At 55.0% G+C, this 14,847-nt stretch overlaps 1 long non-coding RNA gene across 1 annotated transcript in view; it reads right to left on the bottom strand.

Annotated features, from left to right (window-relative positions):
• Positions 1 to 14,847, bottom strand: part of LOC145530008 (uncharacterized) — an 86,257-nt gene that overhangs the window by 33,595 nt on the left and 37,815 nt on the right. Inside the window, exons 6-7 of the long non-coding RNA XR_014071405.1 lie at positions 14,199 to 14,310; positions 6,541 to 6,652 (exon numbers count right to left, since the gene is read on the bottom strand). This is a non-coding gene — a long non-coding RNA (uncharacterized LOC145530008). The remainder of the gene's footprint in view (positions 1 to 6,540; positions 6,653 to 14,198; positions 14,311 to 14,847) is intronic.

Genomic DNA, 14,847 nt, shown 5'->3' with positions numbered 1-14,847 from the left:
ATGGAGATGGAGACTTGACACCTTACACCGAGTTCACTTCCAGTTATCCCTAGACAAAGTTTCCATGAAAACTTGTCACAAATCTAGAAGAACAATGAGCAGAAACCGGACACGTGCTTTGAGTCTTCACACACAAAACAAAAAGGCAGCCCACAAAACAACCCAGAGAATACAGTGGACTTTGCAAAATCAAAGATATCTACTGTGGGAAAGACCTCATTACAAAAGCAAAAGACAGGTCATACATCGCGAGACGAATGAGTGGAAACACAAAGCTTCTCAAGGATGTGTCTCCAAACAGTCAAAGAACACCAACACGACAAGCCTGTGAAAACTAGGGAAAGGTCTGAAGGGACACCAGACTGAGGAAGACACACACAGAGTATCCCGGATGATGTCCAGCACTGAGGGCCTGAAGAAACAACAGTCTAGTTGCACTCCCTCAGGCCTGTGTGACCCTGGATGAGGCCTCTGTTTCCCGGTGGCTCTGAGAGATGGACAGGGAGGAAGGGGAAGAGAAATCACTTGCATTTCTAATACTCACAGCAAAGTCTTCCAATGAGAAGGGAATTATCACCCCCACTGACAATGCCATTCACTGAAGTGATACCCACGAGTCCATCTAACCCAGAAGGGAAGGAAGGACCTGTTCTCACAAAACGGCGAGAGACGGAAGAAGGAAGATCAAGCCCACACCAACCACTGGAAAGAGAAGCTGTGCTCAGGGCTTGAAAGAATTCCTATTGGGAAAATGATGTCACAGCCCCACAAGGCAATCCACAGCTTCGATGCTATTCCTCCCAAAATGCCAATGCATTTTCGCACCGAACAAAGAATTGCAAAAGGGGTACGGAAACAGAAAAGAGCCTAAATTGTCAATACAATCCGACGAAAAAGCCCCGATACGGACATCCAAGGTTGTGTGAAAGGAAATTAGACGACCAAACTAGGATCCTCAGGAGAGTATCGGAGAAGGCGATGGCGACCCACTCCAGTACTCTTGCCTGGAAAACGCCCTGGACGGAGGAGCCTGGTAGGCTGCAGGCCATGGAGTCACGCAGAGTCAGACACGACTGAAATGACTTAGGCGCAGCGGCAGCAGCAGGACAGTATGCTATTGGGAATACAACAACACACACAGATCCAGATCGATGGAATAAAGTTGAGGGTCCAGAAACAAACCCCGGCATCCATGGTCAACTCATCTCTGACACAAAAGGGGAGAATATCCAAATGGGAACGAGAAAGCCTCTTCAATAAATGTCCATGGGAAAACCAGACAGCTACATCTGAAGAACGCTATTGGTTTTGATCTCACACCACCTCAATATCGGGGAAAAACCTCACCCTAAAGACTGATGTCATGAGACAGCTAGAAAGAAGCGTAGGTCAAAGGCTCCTTAACATCAGAGTCTCCTTGCCATTTGCTGGGCGGAGGTAGAAATGGGTCTCTTCAAGTAAGGGAAAGAGGAAAACGAAGTACGCCAATGGGTTTCCATCCAATGGAACCTCTTCACAACAGAGAAGCTAAGCATTCAGAAATGCAAAAGATGGGAAACGGAACATGAGAGACTCCTTGCAAGTGGTGTATCTGAGAAGGGGTTCATATGGAAAGAGACGAAGAATGCACAGCACTCAGATTCCAAGAAACACCACCACCACCCTTGACCCTTCCCCCATGACCAACTCCGACCTAAAGCCTTTCTCTCCCTCTAACCTATCCCTAAAACATAACCCTCATCTAATCATATACATGTGCATTCCTAGCATCCATCCATCCACACACGAGAGAGAAAGAGGAAGACACAGACTGAATCGAGAAGGGAAAAGAGAGGGACACAGACAGAGAGAGACACGGAACCAAAGAGAGGAAAGGAGTCGACGGTCCAGACTTTTCATCAATCTGTCTCGAAGGTAGAAGCAATGACAGCGCCCATCCACCCCAGAAGGGGGAAAAGGACGGAAGGTTTGGAGAGGAAAAGACAAGAACGCAGGGAGCCATTAGAAGCTCAGCCACCCACAGAAGCCGAGCTGGGACACTTGAACAGAATCTCAATGGAAACAGAGGACCAGAAAGTTGGCTACTCTTTTCTATAAGAGAGGGAGACCTTCGAGTCTTCCTTTCGCGCCTCCAACTTGGATGCGGGGTCTCAAAACACTCAGGAGGGGGAGTGCCTTTTCCTGGGTACCACGGCGCATCCAGGCCTCGTTCTGCCCCATTCTGTGCTGTGTCAGCCCTGGATGGAGTCTTTCTTTCTGAAGTCTCAGCGCACAAGCTCCACGTGATATCGGCCCCAGGTGGAAAGGCATGGAGCTGCTCGTAGGCCGACAGACCTAGGAAGCAGATGGGAGAATGACCCCCACTCTCCAGATGGAGAGACTGGGGAAACCCTGAGGGGCATACGCTTGTCCAGGGCCACACCACTTATGAGAAGAAGGAGCCTGGTCTGAGAGCAGCGGGGTCCTCGGAGCTCAGGCCCTGGCTGCACCCAGGCCTCCCCAGGGCTGTGGGCTGGGCTGTGTGGCTGTCACTGTGCCTGCACATGGCCTAAGGGGGGTGGTCGAGCAGTCAGAAACCCAGAGATTCCCTTGGGAAGTTTTGGGGAAGGGACCTCAGCACGAACCCCAGGAAATGATGTCACCTGCCGGCAACAGAACCCAACAGAACCCGCAACCCGTGTATCCAGGCCTCCAGAGCGGAGAGGAGCCCCCAGCCAGATCACTTGCTGCCAGGATGTTCTGCTGTTTGCCCCTGCCCAGAGGCCGGGGCCTCAGGAGAGCTCACAGGCAGTGTGCGTGGGCACCCTGTCGACGTTGGCTCAGGGCACCCCCGAGAGGCCTCTGGCCCTTTGCCCGGAGAAACAGAAAGGTAACACGGGGAGCCCCAGGCCGGGCCAGCCCACCTCTCCCATGCCACCCGGAAACACCGGGTCCTTTGCCTGTGTGTGTGGATGCGGGTTTCTCGGGGTGTGTCTCCCTCAAGGAAGCCCAGGCGGATGTGGGGTCAGAAGCCTGCGGGCAAGTTGTGTCCACACCCCAGGGGAGAGCAGGCTGGCTGGGATGGGGAGAGTGCGGGCAGCGCCGGCCGCCCAGGCTGGCCTCACACCCTCAGGTGGGTCTCTTTCCTCCCGGGTGGGGATCTGAGCAGACACACGTCTCTGACCCTTCTGGGAAGAGAAGTTCGAGCAGGCAGAAGCAGCGGCTCCACTGGCCAGGCCCAGCTCGGAAAAGTCCCAGCATGGCTGGCTGACGGTCACTGTCGTTGCAGAGCTTCCCACGTGATGAGGCCGAGGACGGGGACACCCCGTCCACCTCCCGGAGGGAGGGGTCGGAGCACCACCCCCCCGCCCCTGAGGCCCAGTGCAGGCTCCAGGTGAGCGTGCCCACGGAGGCATCAGCCCCACCGGGGGCGAAGCGGAGGCGGGGAAGGCCTGCTGCCGAGACACCACACAGGATACACCCGGCGGCCCAGTCTGAGGCTGCCACGGAGCTCAGCACACCCGGCTCCGACCCAGAGTCCCGAGAACCCCAGCCTCTGAGGCAGCAGGAGGACCTGGAGCCCAGCACGCCAGAGCACAGAGGTGAGGACGCTGGGGCTGGTGCACGGGAGTGTGTGGGGAGGGGGTGCTGAGCTACACAGGGACGAGTCCCCGAAAGATGCTGCTGGGCCTGCAGCAAGCGCTGGCCTCACACCCCCACCCCCTTCTTGCACACTTCAGTCCCAAAAGACATCCGACCCTGGGTATTCTTTGGGAATCTCTTGGAAGCTTTCTGTCCCGGGATACGCACATGCCAAGGCTGGCCTGTGGGCAAACTTTGCTTCTCCCCCAGCTCTAGCACTGGCCTCCAACTGGAACCAGGCTCCACTTCCCAGACCTGTCCCTACAGAGGTGGTGGCTCCAGGTGCAGGACCCAGGGATCCACCGAGGGCAGATGGAGAACCGAGACTTGCCCTCGCAGAGACACCAGGCCAGCTGGGTTCTGGCCAGCACACCGGGCAGATCGGATCTCCGTGCCTGCAGGACCCCCAGCCCCAGGCACTGATGTCCCACCCCCTCAGCCAGAACCTCCACCTCCACGTGCACCTGTACCTGCTCGGGCTTTGGCAGGAGAACACGAGGCAGAGGAGGAGTCACCGCCTCGGCAGGGAGAGCCTGCCCTGGCTCCCGCGCAACACCCAGACGCCGACGATGACTCACCCACCCCTGCAGGAAGAACGAGCCCCCGCTCTGGACAGAGACCCAGAGCCCTTGCCGGAAACACCACGTCCAGGGGAGCGGTCGGCTCTGCCGCCTCCATCCCTGTCGGCTCACCGTGGACGCTGTCAACTCGGTCTGCCCCCAGGGGACATGGAGTTCCTTTCCCCTGAACTGCTTTGCATTTGGTTTGTTTCCACCTTTCTGGTGATGTTTTATTTTTTGTATGGTTTCCTGTATTTTTGTTGGTTAAGTTGGGAACTTGTTGGTTAAGTTAGTAAACTTTTTCATCATTGTTGCAATTTGGGAACACTGTTGTGTAACTCTGGTGATACTGTGTTACCATCACCACTTTGTGGTTTCAGACCCGTTTGATCTTTATGCCCCACCCCCCAACAAAGCCTGGATTCAAGGCAAGCACGCCCTGTTCATCCCTCCCCCCGATCCTGAACACAATTTCATCTTTTCTTTCTGCATTCCTTCCTATATTCTTGGTGTCCCCAATCAATGACTCTCAGTGAAATGACTGAAGGAGTTTCTTTCGGACTCTCCACCTACTGTAAGACTCCATTGGAGAGTTCTCATTTTTATGTCATTTGAACTAGCCTTTGATAGCTGACAGGACGGTGTACGTCCTTTCAAGATATCATGTGCCAAACGAAGCCCTTTTGGCAAATGCCATCATTATCTCCAGGCAGGCATTGCTGTTTGAAGGGTGACATCTCAGCCAGAAGGCAGAGGCTGAGCTCCTCTTGTTGCACCAGCTCCCAAAAGAAGCCAAGAAAGGGAGCTGGAACAACAAACCACCCCAACGCCCAGGAAAGCGTTCTTCACGACAGAAGGCTAGAAAATGACCCAACAACCTTGTGGCCCAGAACCCCTCTAGAAAAATCACTGTTCCATAAAAAAGAGAAACACGTGGGAAGTTCCAAGGAGAGGCAATGCCCATGGCCAGTGTACTTTAGAGACGGCCTGACCGCTCCGGGGAAGACACGCACCGACGGAACCCCTTGGGAAACAGCAGTGAGAGTCCTCACCGTCGTAAGGGTTTCCTCTGGGGACAACCTGCCCTGGGCACCACATGAGGGAGCAGACCGGCTTCTCTTCCTCTGCTCCCACACCATTCACTCATGAAGGCAGCTCAGGTGTTCTCATGCCCTGCCTGCCTGCCTGCCTGCCTGCCTGGCTCATCCGTGAGCTGTGACCACCTCCAGGGCAGGACTCCACCTTCTCCTCTCTGTGTACCGTGAATCTGCACACAGTGGGCTTTCAGAACCTTAGGAGACTTGAGCCATTCCCACTCGAGCCAGAACCCTCCCCAGGAAGGAAAACGGCTGTGGGGTCATTTTGGCCCCAGCACTGGTTCCGAAAGCCTGGCGGCTCCTACAGCCTCTACGGTGTGAAGAGGGAGGTCCCTTTTGACAGAGCTTTCCGGCTGTCAGATCTAAGCTGTTGTTTCACTGTCAGCTGTGTCTCTTCCGTTGCAGCCAGGTGGGCCACGCTGCTCCAAAGGGGCTCACAAGCTGAGTGGCAAGGGAGGTATTGAGAGGACAGGGATGGCTACAACGTGCTGCAAACTGAGTGAGGGTCCCCACAATCCTCAGCAAAGGTCTGTGGTGTGCAAGTGGGGAGTAGAGGGCCCCCAAGTTCCAAAGGAAGGGAGGTACTCGGGAGCTAAAGCCCTTGGCTGCTGTGGTAGCAGCTGCAGATGGCAGCTCGTCCACAGTGCACTTCGAATGAGGTCATATGAGCGGGACTCTGGAAATGGCTCCGAAATCAAGAGAAAGGGGTCAGGGTATGTGGGAATCCGGCGGGGGTGGGGGGTGGATGAAGGAAGGTGTCCTTCCTCTCTCCAGTGCAATTTGGTTTGGTGAGTCTCAAAGCTACCAGATGGCACTTCCCAAGTCAGGCCCCCGCAGGAATCAGGGTGGGCTGCGTGCCTCGGCGCCTGCTACAGGGACAAGCCACACCAGTGGCCTCCCTGAGCTCAAATGGCCGGATCTGGGGGTTCTGTCTGGGTGCACACCTCCTTGCTCTGGCCAAGTTCCCCCCTTCTCTGAGCACCAGCTTCATCCTCTCGAATGAGGACATCGATTGCTACCTTGGCACGTTACTCTCTTCATCCTGTGAAGACTCATTAGGCTTATCCTACAATTACTAGCTGGCCCGAAGAGATATCTCCTGAATCCAGATTAAGCTGGAGTCTCCCAGGCTCATCTGGCATGTCTTCCCTGAAGTCTGCCAAAACCCACACCCTTGCATTTCCAGGGACTCCCCTTAGCCAGCTGGGCAGAAAACCCAGCATGGTTCAAACAAGCTGACAGACAAGCGGGAGAGGACTCACGGGCAGACGGCCTCCCTCAGGTCTCGGGTGGAGCTCTGGGACCACAGCAGCAGCGGGCCATCCCAGCCCCTGGGCTCAGCAGCGCCCTCATTCTCAGGCCGGCGGCTCTGCCCTGAGGGGAGCAGGAAGGTCACCAACTGCCGCAGGCGGACCTCAAGCCCCTCCCACTGCTGGAGCCTGACCTCCCCCGGCCCCACCCCTTCCCCTACCCCAGCAGAACGAGAGCTCGTCTTCCCCTGGCTTCCAACGTGAGGCCCGGCCCCGGGCCCCGATTGGGCACTGCCCCAGTCCGGAGCCAATCACAGTGGCCAGGGAGGTGGAACGCACCGATTGGCCAGGGCCAGGTCATGTGACCATACTCCCCAGGAAACTCAAATATTACCAAGATTCCCTAACAAACCAATGAACAAAATTATCCAGTAAAGGCAAACCGTACTTTTTAATGAGGCCAATGTCACAGAAAAAAAAAAAAAAATCCTTCACAATGAACTGCTCAAGGAAGCTACTAAATAAGCTTTCAGAAAAGTTAAGACGTTTTTTTTTTTTTTTTAATAGGGTGACGGAGAGCTATACCTTTCCCATCTATGTGAATTTAGGTTTAAAGTAGATTTCCCTCGGCTATTATATAAGACAAAAAACCCCACATCACCCCCTTTCACTCCCCCCACCCCCAAAAAGTGTTTTAGTCTATTGAATTTTTGTGTCCTCAGTTGTGTCTGATTCACGGCAACTCACGAACTCTACACAGCCAGGCTCTTCCGTCCATGGAATTCAGGGCAATTTTTTTCTGTCACAGCAAATGCCCACCCTGGGTGATCCAAAGGCAAGGGCTCAGAGGCTCCTGAGAGACTAACTCCTTTCAGCTGAGCACAGAGCTGGCTCCTCACTGGGATGCCTGTGGCCTGGGGCTCCCAGAGGGGAGAGCAACACTCGCCCCACCGTGTGGTCACTGCTGGAAGTGCAGGCTGCTCCTCACTCCCCCTTGACAGTGTCCCTGAGGGCAGAACAGTGTGAATCTACTCAAGGTGGAAACGCAAACTCCGATGCAACCAAACTTCCCACAAGGTCTCCAAAACCACTCAGGAACAGGGAATTGGAAACTGCAGGGCATGACATGAATGGAGATGGAGACTTGACACCTTACACCGAGTTCACTTCCAGTTATCCCTAGACAAAGTTTCCATGAAAACTTGTCACAAATCTAGAAGAACAATGAGCAGAAACCGGACACGTGCTTTGAGTCTTCACACACAAAACAAAAAGGCAGCCCACAAAACAACCCAGAGAATACAGTGGACTTTGCAAAATCAAAGATATCTACTGTGGGAAAGACCTCATTACAAAAGCAAAAGACAGGTCATACATCGCGAGACGAATGAGTGGAAACACAAAGCTTCTCAAGGATGTGTCTCCAAACAGTCAAAGAACACCAACACGACAAGCCTGTGAAAACTAGGGAAAGGTCTGAAGGGACACCAGACTGAGGAAGACACACACAGAGTATCCCGGATGATGTCCAGCACTGAGGGCCTGAAGAAACAACAGTCTAGTTGCACTCCCTCAGGCCTGTGTGACCCTGGATGAGGCCTCTGTTTCCCGGTGGCTCTGAGAGATGGACAGGGAGGAAGGGGAAGAGAAATCACTTGCATTTCTAATACTCACAGCAAAGTCTTCCAATGAGAAGGGAATTATCACCCCCACTGACAATGCCATTCACTGAAGTGATACCCACGAGTCCATCTAACCCAGAAGGGAAGGAAGGACCTGTTCTCACAAAACGGCGAGAGACGGAAGAAGGAAGATCAAGCCCACACCAACCACTGGAAAGAGAAGCTGTGCTCAGGGCTTGAAAGAATTCCTATTGGGAAAATGATGTCACAGCCCCACAAGGCAATCCACAGCTTCGATGCTATTCCTCCCAAAATGCCAATGCATTTTCGCACCGAACAAAGAATTGCAAAAGGGGTACGGAAACAGAAAAGAGCCTAAATTGTCAATACAATCCGACGAAAAAGCCCCGATACGGACATCCAAGGTTGTGTGAAAGGAAATTAGACGACCAAACTAGGATCCTCAGGAGAGTATCGGAGAAGGCGATGGCGACCCACTCCAGTACTCTTGCCTGGAAAACGCCCTGGACGGAGGAGCCTGGTAGGCTGCAGGCCATGGGGTCGCGCAGAGTCAGACACGACTGAAATGACTTAGGCGCAGCGGCAGCAGCAGGACAGTATGCTATTGGGAATACAACAACACACACAGATCCAGATCGATGGAATAAAGTTGAGGGTCCAGAAACAAACCCCGGCATCCATGGTCAACTCATCTCTGACACAAAAGGGGAGAATATCCAAATGGGAACAAGAAAGCCTCTTCAATAAATGTCCATGGGAAAACCAGACAGCTACATCTGAAGAACGCTATTGGTTTTGATCTCACACCACCTCAATATCGGGGAAAAACCTCACCCTAAAGACTGATGTCATGAGACAGCTAGAAAGAAGCGTAGGTCAAAGGCTCCTTAACATCAGAGTCTCCTTGCCATTTGCTGGGCGGAGGTAGAAATGGGTCTCTTCAAGTAAGGGAAAGAGGAAAACGAAGTACGCCAATGGGTTTCCATCCAATGGAACCTCTTCACAACAGAGAAGCTAAGCATTCAGAAATGCAAAAGATGGGAAACGGAACATGAGAGACTCCTTGCAAGTGGTGTATCTGAGAAGGGGTTCATATGGAAAGAGACGAAGAATGCACAGCACTCAGATTCCAAGAAACACCACCACCACCCTTGACCCTTCCCCCATGACCAACTCCGACCTAAAGCCTTTCTCTCCCTCTAACCTATCCCTAAAACATAACCCTCATCTAATCATATACATGTGCATTCCTAGCATCCATCCATCCACACACGAGAGAGAAAGAGGAAGACACAGACTGAATCGAGAAGGGAAAAGAGAGGGACACAGACAGAGAGAGACACGGAACCAAAGAGAGGAAAGGAGTCGACGGTCCAGACTTTTCATCAATCTGTCTCGAAGGTAGAAGCAATGACAGCGCCCATCCACCCCAGAAGGGGGAAAAGGACGGAAGGTTTGGAGAGGAAAAGACAAGAACGCAGGGAGCCATTAGAAGCTCAGCCACCCGCAGAAGCCGAGCTGGGACACTTGAACAGAATCTCAATGGAAACAGAGGACCAGAAAGTTGGCTACTCTTTTCTATAAGAGAGGGAGACCTTCGAGTCTTCCTTTCGCGCCTCCAACTTGGATGCGGGGTCTCAAAACACTCAGGAGGGGGAGTGCCTTTTCCTGGGTACCACGGCGCATCCAGGCCTCGTTCTGCCCCATTCTGTGCTGTGTCAGCCCTGGATGGAGTCTTTCTTTCTGAAGTCTCAGCGCACAAGCTCCACGTGATATCGGCCCCAGGTGGAAAGGCATGGAGCTGCTCGTAGGCCGACAGACCTAGGAAGCAGATGGGAGAATGACCCCCACTCTGCAGATGGAGAGACTGGGGAAACCCTGAGGGGCATACGCTTGTCCAGGGCCACACCACTTATGAGAAGAAGGAGCCTGGTCTGAGAGCAGCGGGGTCCTCAGAGCTCAGGCCCTGGCTGCACCCAGGCCTCCCCAGGGCGGTGGGCTGGCTGTGTGGCTGTCACTGTGCCTGCACATGGCCTAAGGGGGGGTGGTCGAGCAGTCAGAAACCCAGAGATTCCCTTGGGAAGTTTTGGGGAAGGGACCTCAGCACGAACCCCAGGAAATGATGTCACCTGCCGGCAACAGAACCCAACAGAACCCGCAACCCGTGTATCCAGGCCTCCAGAGCGGAGAGGAGCCCCCAGCCAGATCACTTGCTGCCAGGATGTTCTGCTGTTTGCCCCTGCCCAGAGGCCGGGGCCTCAGGAGAGCTCACAGGCAGTGTGCGTGGGCACCCTGTCGACGTTGGCTCAGGGCACCCCCGAGAGGCCTCTGGCCCTTTGCCCGGAGAAACAGAAAGGTAACACGGGGAGCCCCAGGCCGGGCCAGCCCACCTCTCCCATGCCACTCGGAAACACCGGGTCCTTTGCCTGTGTGTGTGGATGCGGGTTTCTCGGGGTGTGTCTCCCTCAAGGAAGCCCAGGCGGATGTGGGGTCAGAAGCCTGCGGGCAAGTTGTGTCCACACCCCAGGGGAGAGCAGGCTGGCTGGGATGGGGAGAGTGCGGGCAGCGCCGGCCGCCCAGGCTGGCCTCACACCCTCAGGTGGGTCTCTTTCCTCCCGGGTGGGGATCTGAGCAGACACACGTCTCTGACCCTTCTGGGAAGAGAAGTTCGAGCAGGCAGAAGCAGCGGCTCCACTGGCCAGGCCCAGCTCGGAAAAGTCCCAGCATGGCTGGCTGACGGTCACTGTCGTTGCAGAGCTTCCCACGTGATGAGGCCGAGGACGGGGACACCCCGTCCACCTCCCGGAGGGAGGGGTCGGAGCACCACCCCCCCACCCCTGAGGCCCAGTGCAGGCTCCAGGTGAGCGTGCCCACGGAGGCATCAGCCCCACCGGGGGCGAAGCGGAGGCGGGGAAGGCCTGCTGCCGAGACACCACACAGGATACACCCGGCGGCCCAGTCTGAGGCTGCCACGGAGCTCAGCACACCCGGCTCCGACCCAGAGTCCCGAGAACCCCAGCCTCTGAGGCAGCAGGAGGACCTGGAGCCCAGCACGCCAGAGCACAGAGGTGAGGACGCTGGGGCTGGTGCACGGGAGTGTGTGGGGAGGGGGTGCTGAGCTACACAGGGACGAGTCCCCGAAAGATGCTGCTGGGCCTGCAGCAAGCGCTGGCCTCACACCCCCACCCCCTTCTTGCACACTTCAGTCCCAAAAGACATCCGACCCTGGGTATTCTTTGGGAATCTCTTGGAAGCTTTCTGTCCCGGGATACGCATATGCCAAGGCTGGCCTGTGGGCAAACTTTGCTTCTCCCCCAGCTCTAGCACTGGCCTCCAACTGGAACCAGGCTCCACTTCCCAGACCTGTCCCTACAGAGGTGGTGGCTCCAGGTGCAGGACCCAGGGATCCACCGAGGGCAGATGGAGAACCGAGACTTGCCCTCGCAGAGACACCAGGCCAGCTGGGTTCTGGCCAGCACACCGGGCAGATCGGATCTCCGTGCCTGCAGGACCCCCAGCCCCAGGCACTGATGTCCCACCCCCTCAGCCAGAACCTCCACCTCCACGTGCACCTGTACCTGCTCGGGCTTTGGCAGGAGAACCCGAGGCAGAGGAGGAGTCACCGCCTCGGCAGGGAGAGCCTGCCCTGGCTCCCGCGCAACACCCAGACGCCGACGATGACTCACCCACCCCTGCAGGAAGAACGAGCCCCCGCTCTGGACAGAGACCCAGAGCCCTTGCCGGAAACACCACGTCCAGGGGAGCGGTCGGCTCTGCCGCCTCCATCCCTGTCGGCTCACCGTGGACGCTGTCAACTCGGTCTGCCCCCAGGGGACATGGAGTTCCTTTCCCCTGAACTGCTTTGCATTTGGTTTGTTTCCACCTTTCTGGTGATGTTTTATTTTTTGTATGGTTTCCTGTATTTTTGTTGGTTAAGTTGGGAACTTGTTGGTTAAGTTAGTAAACTTTTTCATCATTGTTGCAATTTGGGAACACTGTTGTGTAACTCTGGTGATACTGTGTTACCATCACCACTTTGTGGTTTCAGACCCGTTTGATCTTTATGCCCCACCCCCCAACAAAGCCTGGATTCAAGGCAAGCACGCCCTGTTCATCCCTCCCCCCGATCCTGAACACAATTTCATCTTTTCTTTCTGCATTCCTTCCTATATTCTTGGTGTCCCCAATCAATGACTCTCAGTGAAATGACTGAAGGAGTTTCTTTCGGACTCTCCACCTACTGTAAGACTCCATTGGAGAGTTCTCATTTTTATGTCATTTGAACTAGCCTTTGATAGCTGACAGGACGGTGTACGTCCTTTCAAGATATCATGTGCCAAACGAAGCCCTTTTGGCAAATGCCATCATTATCTCCAGGCAGGCATTGCTGTTTGAAGGGTGACATCTCAGCCAGAAGGCAGAGGCTGAGCTCCTCTTGTTGCACCAGCTCCCAAAAGAAGCCAAGAAAGGGAGCTGGAACAACAAACCACCCCAACGCCCAGGAAAGCGTTCTTCACGACAGAAGGCTAGAAAATGACCCAACAACCTTGTGGCCCAGAACCCCTCTAGAAAAATCACTGTTCCATAAAAAAGAGAAACACGTGGGAAGTTCCAAGGAGAGGCAATGCCCATGGCCAGTGTACTTTAGAGACGGCCTGACCGCTCCGGGGAAGACACGCACCGACGGAACCCCTTGGGAAACAGCAGTGAGAGTCCTCACCGTCGTAAGGGTTTCCTCTGGGGACAACCTGCCCTGGGCACCACATGAGGGAGCAGACCGGCTTCTCTTCCTCTGCTCCCACACCATTCACTCATGAAGGCAGCTCAGGTGTTCTCATGCCCTGCCTGCCTGCCTGCCTGCCTGCCTGGCTCATCCGTGAGCTGTGACCACCTCCAGGGCAGGACTCCACCTTCTCCTCTCTGTGTACCGTGAATCTGCACACAGTGGGCTTTCAGAACCTTAGGAGACTTGAGCCATTCCCACTCGAGCCAGAACCCTCCCCAGGAAGGAAAACGGCTGTGGGGTCATTTTGGCCCCAGCACTGGTTCCGAAAGCCTGGCGGCTCCTACAGCCTCTACGGTGTGAAGAGGGAGGTCCCTTTTGACAGAGCTTTCCGGCTGTCAGATCTAAGCTGTTGTTTCACTGTCAGCTGTGTCTCTTCCGTTGCAGCCAGGTGGGCCACGCTGCTCCAAAGGGGCTCACAAGCTGAGTGGCAAGGGAGGTATTGAGAGGACAGGGATGGCTACAACGTGCTGCAAACTGAGTGAGGGTCCCCACAATCCTCAGCAAAGGTCTGTGGTGTGCAAGTGGGGAGTAGAGGGCCCCCAAGTTCCAAAGGAAGGGAGGTACTCGGGAGCTAAAGCCCTTGGCTGCTGTGGTAGCAGCTGCAGATGGCAGCTCGTCCACAGTGCACTTCGAATGAGGTCATATGAGCGGGACTCTGGAAATGGCTCCGAAATCAAGAGAAAGGGGTCAGGGTATGTGGGAATCCGGCGGGGGTGGGGGGTGGATGAAGGAAGGTGTCCTTCCTCTCTCCAGTGCAATTTGGTTTGGTGAGTCTCAAAGCTACCAGATGGCACTTCCCAAGTCAGGCCCCCGCAGGAATCAGGGTGGGCTGCGTGCCTCGGCGCCTGCTACAGGGACAAGCCACACCAGTGGCCTCCCTGAGCTCCAATGGCCGGATCTGGGGGTTCTGTCTGGGTGCACACCTCCTTGCTCTGGCCAAGTTCCCCCCTTCTCTGAGCACCAGCTTCATCCTCTCGAATGAGGACATCGATTGCTACCTTGGCACGTTACTCTCTTCATCCGGTGAAGACTCATTAGGCTTATCCTACAATTACTAGCTGGCCCGAAGAGATATCTCCTGAATCCAGATTAAGCTGGAGTCTCCCAGGCTCATCTGGCATGTCTTCCCTGAAGTCTGCCAAAACCCACACCCTTGCATTTCCAGGGACTCCCCTTAGCCAGCTGGGCAGAAAACCCAGCATGGTTCAAACAAGCTGACAGACAAGCGGGAGAGGACTCACGGGCAGACGGCCTCCCTCAGGTCTCGGGTGGAGCTCTGGGACCACAGCAGCAGCGGGCCATCCCAGCCCCTGGGCTCAGCAGCGCCCTCATTCTCAGGCCGGCGGCTCTGCCCTGAGGGGAGCAGGAAGGTCACCAACTGCCGCAGGCGGACCTCAAGCCCCTCCCACTGCTGGAGCCTGACCTCCCCCGGCCCCACCCCTTCCCCTACCCCAGCAGAACGAGAGCTCGTCTTCCCCTGGCTTCCAACGTGAGGCCCGGCCCCGGGCCCCGATTGGGCACTGCCCCAGCCCAGAGCCAATCACAGTGGCCAGGGAGGTGGAACGCACCGATTGGCCAGGGCCAGGTCATGTGACCATACTCCCCAGGAAACTCAAATATTACCAAGATTCCCTAACAAACCAATGAACAAAATTATCCAGTAAAGGCAAACCGTACTTTTTAATGAGGCCAATGTCACAGAAAAAAAAAAAAAAAATCCTTCACAATGAACTGCTCAAGGAAGCTACTAAATAAGCTTTCAGAAAAGTTAAGACGTTTTTTTTTTTTTTTTTAATAGGGTGACGGAGAGCTATACCTTTCCCATCTATGTGAATTTAGGTTTAAACTAGATTTCCCTCGGCTATTATATAAGACAAAAAACCCCACATC

Source organism: Giraffa tippelskirchi, chromosome 12 (genome assembly GCF_054371585.1).
Source record: "Giraffa tippelskirchi isolate mGirTip1 chromosome 12, T2T-mGirTip1v1.2.pri, whole genome shotgun sequence".
Classification (NCBI taxonomy): domain Eukaryota; kingdom Metazoa; phylum Chordata; class Mammalia; order Artiodactyla; family Giraffidae; genus Giraffa; species Giraffa tippelskirchi.
This window is presented reverse-complemented; position numbering and strand designations above follow the sequence as displayed.